The sequence below is a fragment of the Crinia signifera genome, chromosome 1 (genome assembly GCF_055691185.1).
Source record: "Crinia signifera chromosome 1, ASM5569118v1, whole genome shotgun sequence".
NCBI lineage: Eukaryota > Metazoa > Chordata > Amphibia > Anura > Myobatrachidae > Crinia > Crinia signifera.
This window is the reverse complement of record NC_139217.1, coordinates 123,042,909-123,056,056: the sequence shown is the minus strand read 5'-3', so window position 1 is coordinate 123,056,056 and position 13,148 is coordinate 123,042,909. Positions and strand designations below refer to the sequence as shown.

Here is a 13,148-nt window from a genome sequence, read left to right as displayed (position 1 = left end):
GCTATTCAGACACTCTAAAAAGAGAATATTTATCAATATGGTGATTAATTCCAATGTAACCTACAGTAATGTTGATATTTGTGGCAATTTTGTAATGGGTGTAAGGGCTATTGATCATTACACCAGGTCCATGTGTGTGTGTGTGTGTGTGTGTGTGTGTGGGGGGGGGGGGGGGGGGGGGGGGGGTTGGCGCATGCCCGTGATTCTGGATGTGATACCCCCAGGGTGGGGGATATGTGGAGATAACATGGAGCCTACTTACTGCCTTGCCCCGGTTGATGTAATTCCTAGTTTCAGTACTGATTACAGGAGTAATAAATAGTTGCGTGAACAAGGGTGTGTAGATCCGCACAGACTGGACAGATAATTTTATTTTTGATATATAACCAACTTATAAAAACTACTTAAACAGTTTTTTGTAGTTATGGGGTTGGCGGTGCGCCCTGCGTTTATATTCAATGCTAATACACTGGGGTTTTGGTCAGGAAAAGGCTGACAAAGACAGAAAAAACGCTTTTTGGGCGCACTCCTTTTTAAATTTTGACTGGGTTAAATGATTATTTTAAAACATAGCTTTTATTAGAGACTTTTATAAAATATATGGCACATTAAGAGAAATTAATTGTTTTGGATTTGTTTAGTATGTAGTGTGATCCTTAAACTATAATTGTTTAAGGGAAAAATTATTGTATCACACGTTAGTTTATCATTTATGCACTGTATTCTCAAAGGTACGATTACCAGTGATCATAGGCAGAAAAATGATTCAGTTCCCCTTAGGAAATGACAACAATTTTGTGCTAGTATTGCACAATAGGTATACCAAAATGGTTACCATACAAGAAAGGCCTCAGACATAAATGGTACTCAATCTGGCAGTCATATATACAGCAGTTGGATTGAAGTGGCGATTCACCTCCCTTGTATTTATATTTATATTGCCACACCTGGTCTTCCCCAGGGGTCTCCCACCTGGGTACTGTCCTGGCCCTCCACTGCTTGGCTTCCAAGTTCGGAGAGGGTTTGGGCAATCCAGCGGGGTATGGTGGCAATATATCAGGGTTAATTCGGTGTACTTCAAACCATTGAGGCTGTTGGACTACAGATAGAGATGGCGCAGCCGACTCGACCAGTGGGTTTGGGAGAGACCAACTAAATGGGCAGAGATACTCGAAGTCACAAGCAAGATATAAAAAACGGTGTTTTGGTATTATGGCGAACTGTGAGTAGAGGAGCCACAGTGTATCACTATATATAAATTATACGTTAAATACGTTAAATAAATTCAGAGGCTTTCAGCTATCATATGGCACAATGAGTTATGCATGAACTAGACAAGCCCAGCAGGGTCACAAAAAATACTCTCGCACATATATATCTTAGAGAATTGTGGAAAACTAAAGGTGGAAAGCCTTTAGGAGTAGTGGCAAGGTTAAGGCTAAATCTGCCTGTATATACACACTGTTACACAATTGATTGAACAGATAGTTGGTGCTTGTCAGGTTATGAGCCTGAAATAGTAAAGTCTGCACAGGCTGTAATTGTTTGACACAGTTAAATCCACCTGTGTGGATGATGTAGGCAGAGAGTACTGGGTTGATATGTTCAGCTTCTCATGCTGACTCACTTGCTTAGGATACAAACAAACGGAGTAGCAAAATGATACATGTTTTAAGCATGATTAATACAAAGTTACTTGTTCGCGTGAGTAAAGGATCTGCTCGTTAGCTGCTGGTGAAATGGACACTGTGTTATATTAGTTGACACAGTGTGTGTTGACACTCTGTAGCTAAATGTCCCGTGAAAGACCCAGGGTGGGTGATGTGCCGAGCTGACAGTAAAGGACACTTAATGGTATTCGGCAAAGTTAACAGAATGGGAGCACTTCCCGACTGCACATTGCAGTGGGAGATGCGCCCAAGTACCTGCTGCCGCTGCCTAGGTTAGCGGCTGTCGGCGGGCTTCAGCGTGTCAGGATGTGCTGTGTGAGCCGGAGGTAGAGCGCCGGGTTGTCGGGTGCTGTATTCCAGTACTGCCGGTGGCTGGGGGGATGCGTGGAGTCGGAGAGACGGGGAGCCGGACCCGCTGATACCTGTTACCCGGATGAAGATTGATTAGCCCGGAGTTAGTGAAGCGGTGGCTGGATCCCGTTATGCTGCCTATGGATGCCAGAGAGGTGAGGCTCAGGGGGAACTGGCTCGTAGAGCTGGACACGTGTTTCGCCTATAGGGCTTCTTCCTGCAGTGCCATTATGGAAAAGGGCAGATGCCCTGACTTTATTCTCCCATGTTGTTGATTGACAGACCGTTTAGCCAATCGGATGTGTATGAGAGCAGGCGTTTTGCTGTGCTCGGCTTTTGGATCTGATTATTCATTGATACATTTAATGTACATTTTCTTAACTCAAAAGTGGTTGGTGTGTCATTCTTTCTTCATCTTATATTTTATCATTGTAGCGGTATTGATATAAGTATATTTTTTTGATACTTTGTGTAACCGCAATTTAATCCTGAGGTCTACATTCCTTTGATAGGTATTAGCTGCGTGCCTGGGAAATATATGGTATTACCCTGACCTGAAAAGGATTAATGGTAGCTGGAGCGATGTTAATTAAGGAATGAGGGGCTATTTGCCAAAGATTTACATGCTGTTAATTGGTTAGTAAGTGTCACATTGATAGCAGCAACGATTTTGCCTGGTTGCGGCAATATTATGGGTAATTTGTAGATTGCATGATTTGCAAAGTTATTAGAAAACAGGGGGAAAAGGGCAAGTGAAATAAATAAGGGGTGATACAAAATGAAGCAGGCAAGCAGGTGAAAGTGAGTACAAACACTCTATAGTGAGGGTGACATTACATGGGTGACATCAGAGTGCATCCCAGTTATCTGGGGGGTGAGGGAATTTCACTGAAGACAGCCGTATTCCGGCTGTGTGGATAATACCTGAAATAGCATAATGGGTGTTAAGTTATTACAATGTGTACATCAACGTGAATAATATTAGACGTGATGTGATACTTGTGCTATTGGTTTGATATTAGTGCGTCGTGATTTGACAGGTGAAGATGTATAGTAATATTAAATAGTGATGGGGTGAAGGAGGATGTCCTTGTGATTGGTGGTGGGTGGGACATAGTGTGATTCTGTTATTGAGTGGTCCCTCTTGACATTATTTTAGGTTTTTTTATCTGATAAGTTTTATTATTAGTTCTATAGTTTATATTATTATTGTTTTGAAATCTCCATACTTAGTATCCTCATTTTGTCATTTTTGGTTTCGGTTATTGTGTTTTTTCATGTTTCATATTTCTTTTTTTTCTTATTTTAGAAAAGCTCCATACTTTATGTCCTCGTTCAGACCATTAGGGGTCAGGGAACCCAGGTTAAAGATCCATTTGCTCTCTTTTTGAAGGAGCAGTTGGTTCAAATCCCCTCCTCGTAGTCCTAGCTGTACTTGTTCCAGACCGCAGATCTGAAAACCTGCCGGTTTTCCTGCATGTGTTTTGAGAAAGTGTCTGGCAACTGTAGTGAGTTTTTTCATCTTGGTGACGTCAGTAGGGGCATTGCGTATGTTGCCAAGATGTTCTAAGGCCCGCTGTTTGAGCATCCTGGATGTCATGCCTATATACTTCATATTGCACTGGCAGGTTATACAGTAGATTACATTCTTGCTCCTGCAATTGAAGAATTCTTTTATCTGGATGGTGTTGTCATACTTGTCTTTTATTGATGTATTTCTATTGATGTAGGGGCATATTTTGCAACCTCCACATGGATGGGTGCCTTTGGGAAGTGTGGATTTGGTTGTTGTGTTGGAGAAATGGCTGTGCACCAGCTGGTCCTTTAGACTTGGTGCACGTCTCCAGCTCATGTCTACCTGTGGTCTCAGTTTAGCGGCGAGATCGCTGTCACTGAGAATGATGGACCACCGGTTCTGTACAATGTTCTTAATTTCTCTCCACTCAGAACAGTAGTTGCCAACGAAACGGATGGTGTTTTCCGTTGATTTGGAGGGGGCACTTTTCTCTTGAAACAGTATCTTAGACCGATTTGTGGTCATTACCATCTTTTCTGCTTTTTTAATTGATCTACTGGAGTAGCCTCTTTCCTTCAGTCTTTTAGTAAGGTCTTTGCAGTTGGACTTGAAGGTTTCGTCATTCGAACAGTTCCTCCGGAGTCTTAAAAATTCTCCTTTTGGTATATTAGCGACTGTTGGTGGAAAATGTGCGCTAGTTTGGTGGAGGAGACTGTTTGTGGCGGTTGATTTTCGAAACAGCTCTGTTTCGATGATGTTTTGGGCCCCTCTGTAAATTTTGAGATCTAAGAAGGAGATGCTGGTCCGATCATGAGTGTAGGTCAATCTAAGGTTTAGTGTGTTAGTATTCAAGTAATTCAAAAATTCTTGGAGTTGTTGTTCATCACCCCGCCATATCATGAAGATGTCGTCTATATAGCGCATCCATGTTGTTATACACTTTTCATAGACATGATTGGTGTCATTGAAGACTACCTCGCGCTCCCACCATCCAAGGAAGAGGTTGGCGTATGTGGGGGCACACGCTGCCCCCATTGCCGTCCCCCTCCCTTGGATGTAGTAGCGATTGTTGAAGGTGAAGTAATTTTTGTGAAGGACAAAATTTAATAGATCCATTAAGAACAGTTGGAAGTCGCCAATAATATCCATTTCGAGAAAGTATTTAACCGCCTTCATGCCCAGGTCGTGTCTGATGCAGGTATATAAGGCTTCCACATCCATGCTGACAAGTATCTCATTTTCTTCCAGGTAGACATCATTTAGTTTTTTCAGCACGTCTGCAGTGTCCTGGGTGTAGGAGGGCAGTGCTGTGACGTATTGTCTAAGATGTGTGTCCAGGAACACGCAGGCTTTTTCTATCAAAGCCCCATTCCCGGATACTATGGGGCGTCTGGGGGGTTCATTAAGATTTTTGTGAACCTTGGGTAGTAAGTAGAAAGTTGCTACCCGAGGATTTGGAGTTTGAAGAAATTGATACTCAGTTTTTGTGATAATGTTGTTTTTTAGTGCTTCGTCAATGAGGCGATTGTATGCCGTCTGAAAATTCGAGGTGGGATTAAACATTGTTTTTGTGTAACAGGTTGCGTCATCCAGCTGTCTGTTGGCTTCCTGTAAATACAGGTGCTGGGGCCATATAACAATGTTACCTCCTTTGTCTGAAGGTTTGATTTGAACATCTTTCCATTCTCTTATTTCTTGGATTGCTTTTCTTTCTTCTTTGTTGGTATTACCTATATGTTTGTGATATTTCCTTTTCTTGTATAGTTGATCGAAGTCTTGAGAGACCATGTTGGTGAAGACCTGTATTTCGGGGCAGATGTTTGCTGGTGGAAAAAAGGTGGATCGCTTTTTGCAGATTGGTCTTTTTACAGTTTCAATGCTTGTAGTGGTGCTGTCAAGTTCTTCCAAGGCTTGCAAAGCTTCCAATTCTTGGTTTGTCCATGTGGTGTGGGGGGGAAAATCATCATCTTTTTTCGCATGGAACTTAGTGAGTAATAGTTTTCTGCTAAATAGTTGGAGATTGGTTTCCCACTGAAACCTATCAAAAGTGGATGTGGGGCAGAAGGTTAGCCCCCTACTCACAGTTCGCCATAATACCAAAACACCGTTTTTTATATCTTGCTTGTGACTTCGAGTATCTCTGCCCATTTAGTTGGTCTCTCCCAAACCCACTGGTCGAGTCGGCTGCGCCATCTCTATCTGTAGTCCAACAGCCTCAATGGTTTGAAGTACACCGAATTAACCCTGATATATTGCCACCATACCCCGCTGGATTGCCCAAACCCTCTCCGAACTTGGAAGCCAAGCAGTGGAGGGCCAGGACAGTACCCAGGTGGGAGACCCCTGGGGAAGACCAGGTGTGGCAATATAAATATAAATACAAGGGAGGTGAATCGCCACTTCAATCCAACTGCTGTATATATGACTGCCAGATTGAGTACCATTTATGTCTGAGGCCTTTCTTGTATGGTAACCATTTTGGTATACCTATTGTGCAATACTAGCACAAAATTGTTGTCATTTCCTAAGGGGAACTGAATCATTTTTCTGCCTATGATCACTGGTAATCGTACCTTTGAGAATACAGTGCATAAATGATAAACTAACGTGTGATACAATAATTTTTCCCTTAAACAATTATAGTTTAAGGATCACACTACATACTAAACAAATCCAAAACAATTAATTTCTCTTAATGTGCCATATATTTTATAAAAGTCTCTAATAAAAGCTATGTTTTAAAATAATCATTTAACCCAGTCAAAATTTAAAAAGGAGTGCGCCCAAAAAGCGTTTTTTCTGTCTTTGTCAGCCTTTTCCTGACCAAAACCCCAGTGTAATAAATAGTTGCGTCAGTTAATTTAGTGGCAATTATGTAGATTACTGGGGGCAAATAGTTTTTATATATAGGCCTAAAAGAGTACTATTTATGTCAGGTGTATAGCAGGCATGCCAGTGTTTATGTATACCTTACAGAAGTTTAGGATATACCATTGTTACATACATGTTTTAATAGAAAATAAATAAATAAAAAAATTAATATATCACCTTTAAATGTGTTATTTATTAGTTTAAATAATTAAATGAGAAGTGTCTTCCCTGTAGCAGGTAGTATAGAATACATCTTCAGACAAGAAAACCTGCATCCACAGATAAGTGTCATGTTTATTTGTATTTATTTTATTGTAGTACCCGTTAAAAAGTATGGTTCCGATATTATCCCCATTGATATTATCTACTCTGGGTAAGCTCTGCTTTCTTTAATTATTAAATTTACGTACCCCATGATGTTTTTTTTCTAATAAATTCTTGTTTAACCTTATTTTAATGTTTTTTATATATTTTAGTGCCTGCAGATACCACCACTTCTGGAAAAGTGTTCCAAACTTTAACTTCCCTCACCGTAAAGAAGCCTTTCATTCTAAAGGGTATGAAATATTTTCTCTTCAAGTCTGAGTGCACGCCCACGTGTTCTAGTATCCGATCTCAAAGTAAATTTTTGGTACTTGTGTAGTTTCACGGCGCCGTGAAACTACACAAGTATGTTAAGCACGTTCCGCCTTAAATGTCTCTTTTCAAGCGTAAACATTCCCAATTGGGTTAGTCTTTTCTCGTAGCTTAAAGACTCCATCCCTTTTATTAGCTTGGTTGCCCTTCTCTGGACATTTTCACAGTATCAAAAGCCTTTGCAAAATCTAAGTAGACCAAATCTACTGCATTCCCAATATCTAGGTCCTTGCTGATTTCCTCATAGAAACGTATTTGCTTAGTAACCATACTGCATAGTTGCCTACCCTCCTGCATTCTGCAGGAGACTCCCTGAAATAGCAGCAATCTCCCTCTCTCCCTCATTAGTCTAGCAATCTCTCTCATTTCACCTAGCCCATATTACACTGTTACATTTTTGGGGAAAAAAGGAATGAGAGACAGATACATTTACATTGAATCATCAGCACCATTTTCCAGCACTTTACCAAGTATAGTAGCTCTTACTAACGGCTTTGGGGTCATCTACATTTGTATATAAGTCATTTAAAAAGATTCCTCTCATATGTAGCAGTACACTCCCACGCTTCTAGGTGCAACGTGCACAATCTCTTTGCACAATCCCCCCATATATGGAACTGGTACTTGTGAGTTATCCGGGCGCCCGATTTTTGGTCGTATGCGCATCGCGTCGCATCGCATGGCATCGTATGTTAACCAAATGGCATGCGATGCGACGCGACGAGATGACCACCCGAACCCGATTTTACATCGGGTACTATGTAAAGTGTCGCATCGCATGGCATGTTAACCACATGGCATGCGATGCGATGCGATGCGATACCACCCGATTTTTGCAGTGTAAAACCCCCAATAAAGTGTCCCAAAAAGTGACACAATGTCAGTCCCATCCCCATTGTTAACACCACTCCACTATCAACGTGAACCCGAAGCGTGGCGAGCGCAGCGAGCCCGCGAGGGGCGGCGGTACGCGTCCTACGACCTTTTCATGCCCTACTATCCACTAGGGCGTGGAGTGAGAATATAATAGTGTGGCGAGCGCAGCGAGCCACCGAGCCCGAAGCGTGGCGAGCGCAGCGAGCCCCGCGAGGGGACACGGATACCTTCACAGGTAAGCGCGTCCCTTCACGGGCTTCACAGGTGTCCACGGCGACGTGGACACCTGTGAAGCCCACGAAGGGATGCGCTTACCTGTGAAGGTATCCGTGTCCCCTCGCGGGGCTCGCTGCGCTCGCCACGCTTCGGGCTCGGTGGCTTGCTGCGCTCGCCACACTATTATATTCTCACTCCACGCCCTAGTGGATAGTAGGGCATGAAAAGGTCGTAGGACGCGTACCGCCGCCCCTCGCGGGCTCGCTGCGCTCGCCACGCTTCGGGTTGGCTGTGAGCATCCAATATCATTCATCCATATCATGCATATCTGACACATTAACGACAACTGAATTAAAGGTAATAACTGTGTAATTAACATAAGAATGAAATAAATTAGCATAACAAATAATCATAAAGCACACAATAATCTTAATCAACATCATGATTTATCAACTAACGTGAGCGCATGCAAAATACGCTCAAATGCATTGTCTCTCGCCAGGCATTTTCGCCACACGAATTCCTGCATATAGGAATCTAGATGATGGCGTGCTGTTCCCCGCTGGCGTTTGTTGCGCCATTTTGCACACCCCCAAAGTCGCTCAATATTCTGCGTGTGTGCACCAGTCTCTGGGTCGACGAAGTTGAAGCGGTGATTTACCCGCAAGTGGCTGTAACCAGCCCGCTCCAGTTCACTGGTTTGATAGGCACGCCAGCAATCACTTACAATGGTGCTGCCAGGTGCCACATGCTGCACAATTGCACCAATGAGAGTGGGTGCATCTCTTTTCGGAACTGCAACCATAAAACAGTCCCCTGTCTCCCGGCACACTCCTCCGAACACCCACTGCTGTGGGAGTACTCTGCCAACATTGGCCTTGCGTTTCACAAAGAGGCTTTCATCGACCTCCACCATTTTCCCTGGGCCTCCAATCTGTTGCTGTGGCTGTGCCATTAAATCACACTGGCATGCCTCCCGCATCAGGGCATTGTAGAAAATGGTGCTTTTATTGCAGAGTTTCAGATTTTTGGCACAGAATTCAATTGATGTGAGTTCATCGCACCAGCACCAGATAAACCGCAGGATCGTCATGAAGGGGAGCCTGCACCCAGGATAGAACAGGGAGGCCCCGCAGACTCTGCTTTTTGCTGCAGATTTTAATATAGCAGCGCCATTTGCGTTCTTTCAGGGACAGGCGCATAGGGTGGCCATTTGGGCATGTGGCAGTCAATGGGAGCAGCCCTTTCTCCTGCAGGAATGTGACTGTCTCTTCCTCTGTTTTTGGAAGGCTGAAGATGCCATCACCCACAGCCATTTTGGCAATAATAGTGTAAGGGGTGAAATGGGGCAGGTGTAAAGGGCCAAATGGGGCAATATTGGGGTAAATGTCCAATAATTCACCTCAGTAATATGCAACAATGCTGAAAATCAATTTCTCTCACTCAAACACTTGCTCTCTCCTCTGGAAACTACCTCACAATGATTTTCTGCCAGATGTGCCAGAGGGCGGGTTTAAAAATGGGCGGGAAGTGTAAACATCGCGTCGCGTCGCATCGCATCCCATTGTATACCATACAATAAGCATACGATGCGACGACATACGACGCGATGGAAAATCGCGTCGCATCGCGTCGTATCGTATGCTTATTATAATGGCATGCGATGACCACATCGGGCGCCCGGATAACTCACAAGTACCATGGAACTAGACACGCCCTATGGGTGGAGCATGACACTCTACCTCAATGGGGCGCCGTGCAAATAAGCAGTGGCAGGGACTGATGTGAATGTTCAAATATGTAAAACGCTGTGGAATATGTGTACGCTATATAAGAAACTGTTAATAAATCAATCAATCAATCAATCAATCAATCAATGGAGTGCTATCTCCGAAAAGGGAAACTAGAGAATTTGATTTGCTTTGTGGGGCACTTATTCATATAGTGCCCAGTGGGGGACATTGAATCACCCCCTTCCTCCTTATTAATACTTACTTTGGTATGCCGAAGGCTACAGATGCTTTCACAACTGTTGTCTGGATAAAATATTTCCATACTGTATGTTAAAAATTAATTTTTTCTTTTTGTTTTTATCAGTCATGACAATGCAATTATTATGGGCATGATGTTGTACAACTAGAGATTGCTGTATTTCAACACAATTGGAAACATCCTAATTATCTTCTTCAAGTCCAACACATTCATCATTCACATTGTATCCTCATTACTGTGTATCTTCCTCATTCTGTTGCACATTAGCATCAGTTGGAATATACAAATATCATGTTGACTTCTGCTTTAATGAGGGAATTGGATAAACTCTGCCTTCAGGACAGAGCTGCAAGTTTTCCCTTGTGTTTTACAAACTGGTAACGGAGCTGCTCTTTGCCTTTGAATTCATATTTTTACATCTAAACCTAAATAAAATGTATTGTATACAGGTTTACCATTGAATTGAAATAGTGAAAGCATTGAAAAACACATGGTCAAAAATCACCTATACAAATGCACTGTCGCAATGAAAATATAAATGTGCTTTACTGCATATGCGTCAAAAAGTAATTCAAAATGTAATAAAAAGTATATAAGCCTCGGTCCAATTGGAACATTGATGCACATAAAGAATCTCCTAAACTGAGAAATATTTCCATTACAGTCGCCATTGTTTACTCCCCGTTTGTTGGGACCAGTAATGAGGTAAGTAGCAAAGTTCCTGAATGGGCTGAGGATTCTACTCAAGGGATACGGTCACTAGGTTTACAAGCATTAGGTCAACATGCATGAAGGTCGACATGACTGAAAGTCGACATGGTGTTAGGTCGACAGGGTCATTAGGTCGACATGGGCAAGTTTGACATTCAAAAAGTCGACATGGGGTTTTTCACTTTTTTGAGCCGTCATGTGCCATGAGGTGGTATTTCATGCCCTACCATCCACTAGGGCAGGGAAGGGGAACCTTCGGCCCTCCAGCTGTTGTTGAACTACACATCCCAGAATGCTTTGCTACAGTTTTAGCATGGCCAAATAGCAAAACTGTAGTGGTGCATGCTGGGATGTGTAATTCAGCAACAGCTGGAGGGCCGAAGGTTCCCCATCCCTGCACTAGGGCGTGGTGGGAGAATAAAATAGTGGGTCAAGCCTAGCGAGGCAAAGTGCCTGAAGCATGGCGACCACAGCGAGGCATGCAAGGGGATGTTGTTCACTTTTTTAGTGTTAGTGTCGACTGTGTCGACATTCAGCAAAAATGTAAATGCCATGTTGACCTTTTGAATGTCGACATTCCCCATGTCGACCTAATGGTTGTGGGGGAGCTGCAGTAGCAGCGGGAGGCAGGAGAGCTGGGCAGCAGCAAACTGCTAGCCAACGCAGGCTCTCTTTGTACGAACAGCATGCGCATACCCATACTACAGAAGTTCTATACTTAACTAGGAGATTCAACTTGTCCATATGCATCATTGCAGTAACAGATGCATGTTTACCCATACCTCCCAACTATCCTGATTATTGTGGGACCTTCCTCAGTTTTTGGGATGGTCCTAAGTCCCACTCTTAGCCGCCAGTGTCCCATGGTGGGGGGGGGGCAGTTGGGGGACTACCCTGCCCGGCGCTGCTCTGTGGTGAATAGACGCAATTAAATTATGTATTAAGATATATTTATTTCACGATCTAGGAAAACAATACAATTATATATAATAAAAGGCTAATGCATCTCATCACCTCTATGGTGGAATTCAAGTGGGCTGGCAGCCACTAGATGGAGCCCAATGGAGCAATTCAAGTGTTGCTCAGTTCGGCGCACTCAGCCGCCCATTACTGTTATGTTGTTCCTGTCATTTTTTACAGGCTGGTAATTAGTACTGAAATATTTCTGTCTGTGGGAGCTTTACAGTAGGTTTTGGTATTTTTTATCTGATTAAACTGGTTAACACTATCTTTAGTCTCTTTCCACATTTTTTGTCTAAATAGGAGCGTGCACTGCAAATAGATAAATACTATATGACTGACTATAAATCTTTCGTAAGGGAATTGTACAAAAGGATCCTTCACCCCTAAGTGTGTATGTATTCTCTTCACTTTGAGGGATGTAGGTATGCATTAGTAATGCTTCTGGTGCGATTTAGAAGGCTTCCGGTGGGGGCCGGGGATGATTGCATGCATGCGAGCTCCCAACCACTGGTGCTTCCATCCTTGGCCCCCGGAGAAGGGGCACCTTGTGGATGGGAGGACTGAGGAGGACGAGGGAAGAGGATGGATAGGGATACAGAGATGGAGAGGGCAGAGGAGCACTGAGTGTCTCCGACCTCTGCCCTGAGACTGGAGGCGCCAAAGCTCCCGGCAGGCACCCCCAGACGCAGCAAAATCTGTCGGCGAGGAAGCTCCCTTGCAAAATCCCACCAGGGTATATCTGACCTCTGGGGATGGAAGAGCCTGTCTGCCCCCACCCAATGTCCCAGCTCCAGGGTAACCCAGCAGCGCTTCCCCCCAGGAGAAGCCCCCAAGGAGGAGGTATGGCTCCAGTATCGGGGGGGCAGCGGCGGTAGACCCCCAGCCCAGAAAGGGCCCTACTCTGGGCCTAGGCCTCACTGACTCTCCCCCTCTCCATCAGCCCCACATCACGACAGCCTCTGGATCCATGCATGCTGGCTGACTCATGTGGGTGCGGAAGGGGAGATGGCCTGCTGAGCCCCCACACTGGTACCCTGAGTAGCAATGATCAAGATGGTGCCACCAATGGCTGCCTAGGACTTATGTCGTTCAGCCGATTTTATGTTCCCCAATTCTCCCATGTTATGTCCTTATCTGTACTGTTCACTTCTTTTTACCTATTTGTCTGGTGCAGCGACCAAGTGATGCCACTGATGGCTGCATAGATGCTGTGCAGCTCAACAAATATATGTTCCCTGTGTCGCCCCTGTACATATACATCACCCTCCCCAGGGTACATCTAGCATATACCTCTATGCATTATGTATAGCTGCACTATCCCTGTTTAACTGTTACCTAATTGGCTG

The 13,148-nt window shown here is 43.9% G+C and overlaps 2 pseudogenes; one reads left to right on the top strand and one right to left on the bottom strand.

The window, feature by feature from the left end:
• Window positions 1–935: 935 nt before the first annotated feature.
• LOC146039148 (5S ribosomal RNA) lies at window positions 936–1,054 on the bottom strand (annotated as a pseudogene).
• A 4,733-nt stretch (window positions 1,055–5,787) lies between these two features.
• Window positions 5,788–5,906, top strand: LOC146039137 (5S ribosomal RNA; annotated as a pseudogene).
• Window positions 5,907–13,148: the final 7,242 nt, after the last annotated feature.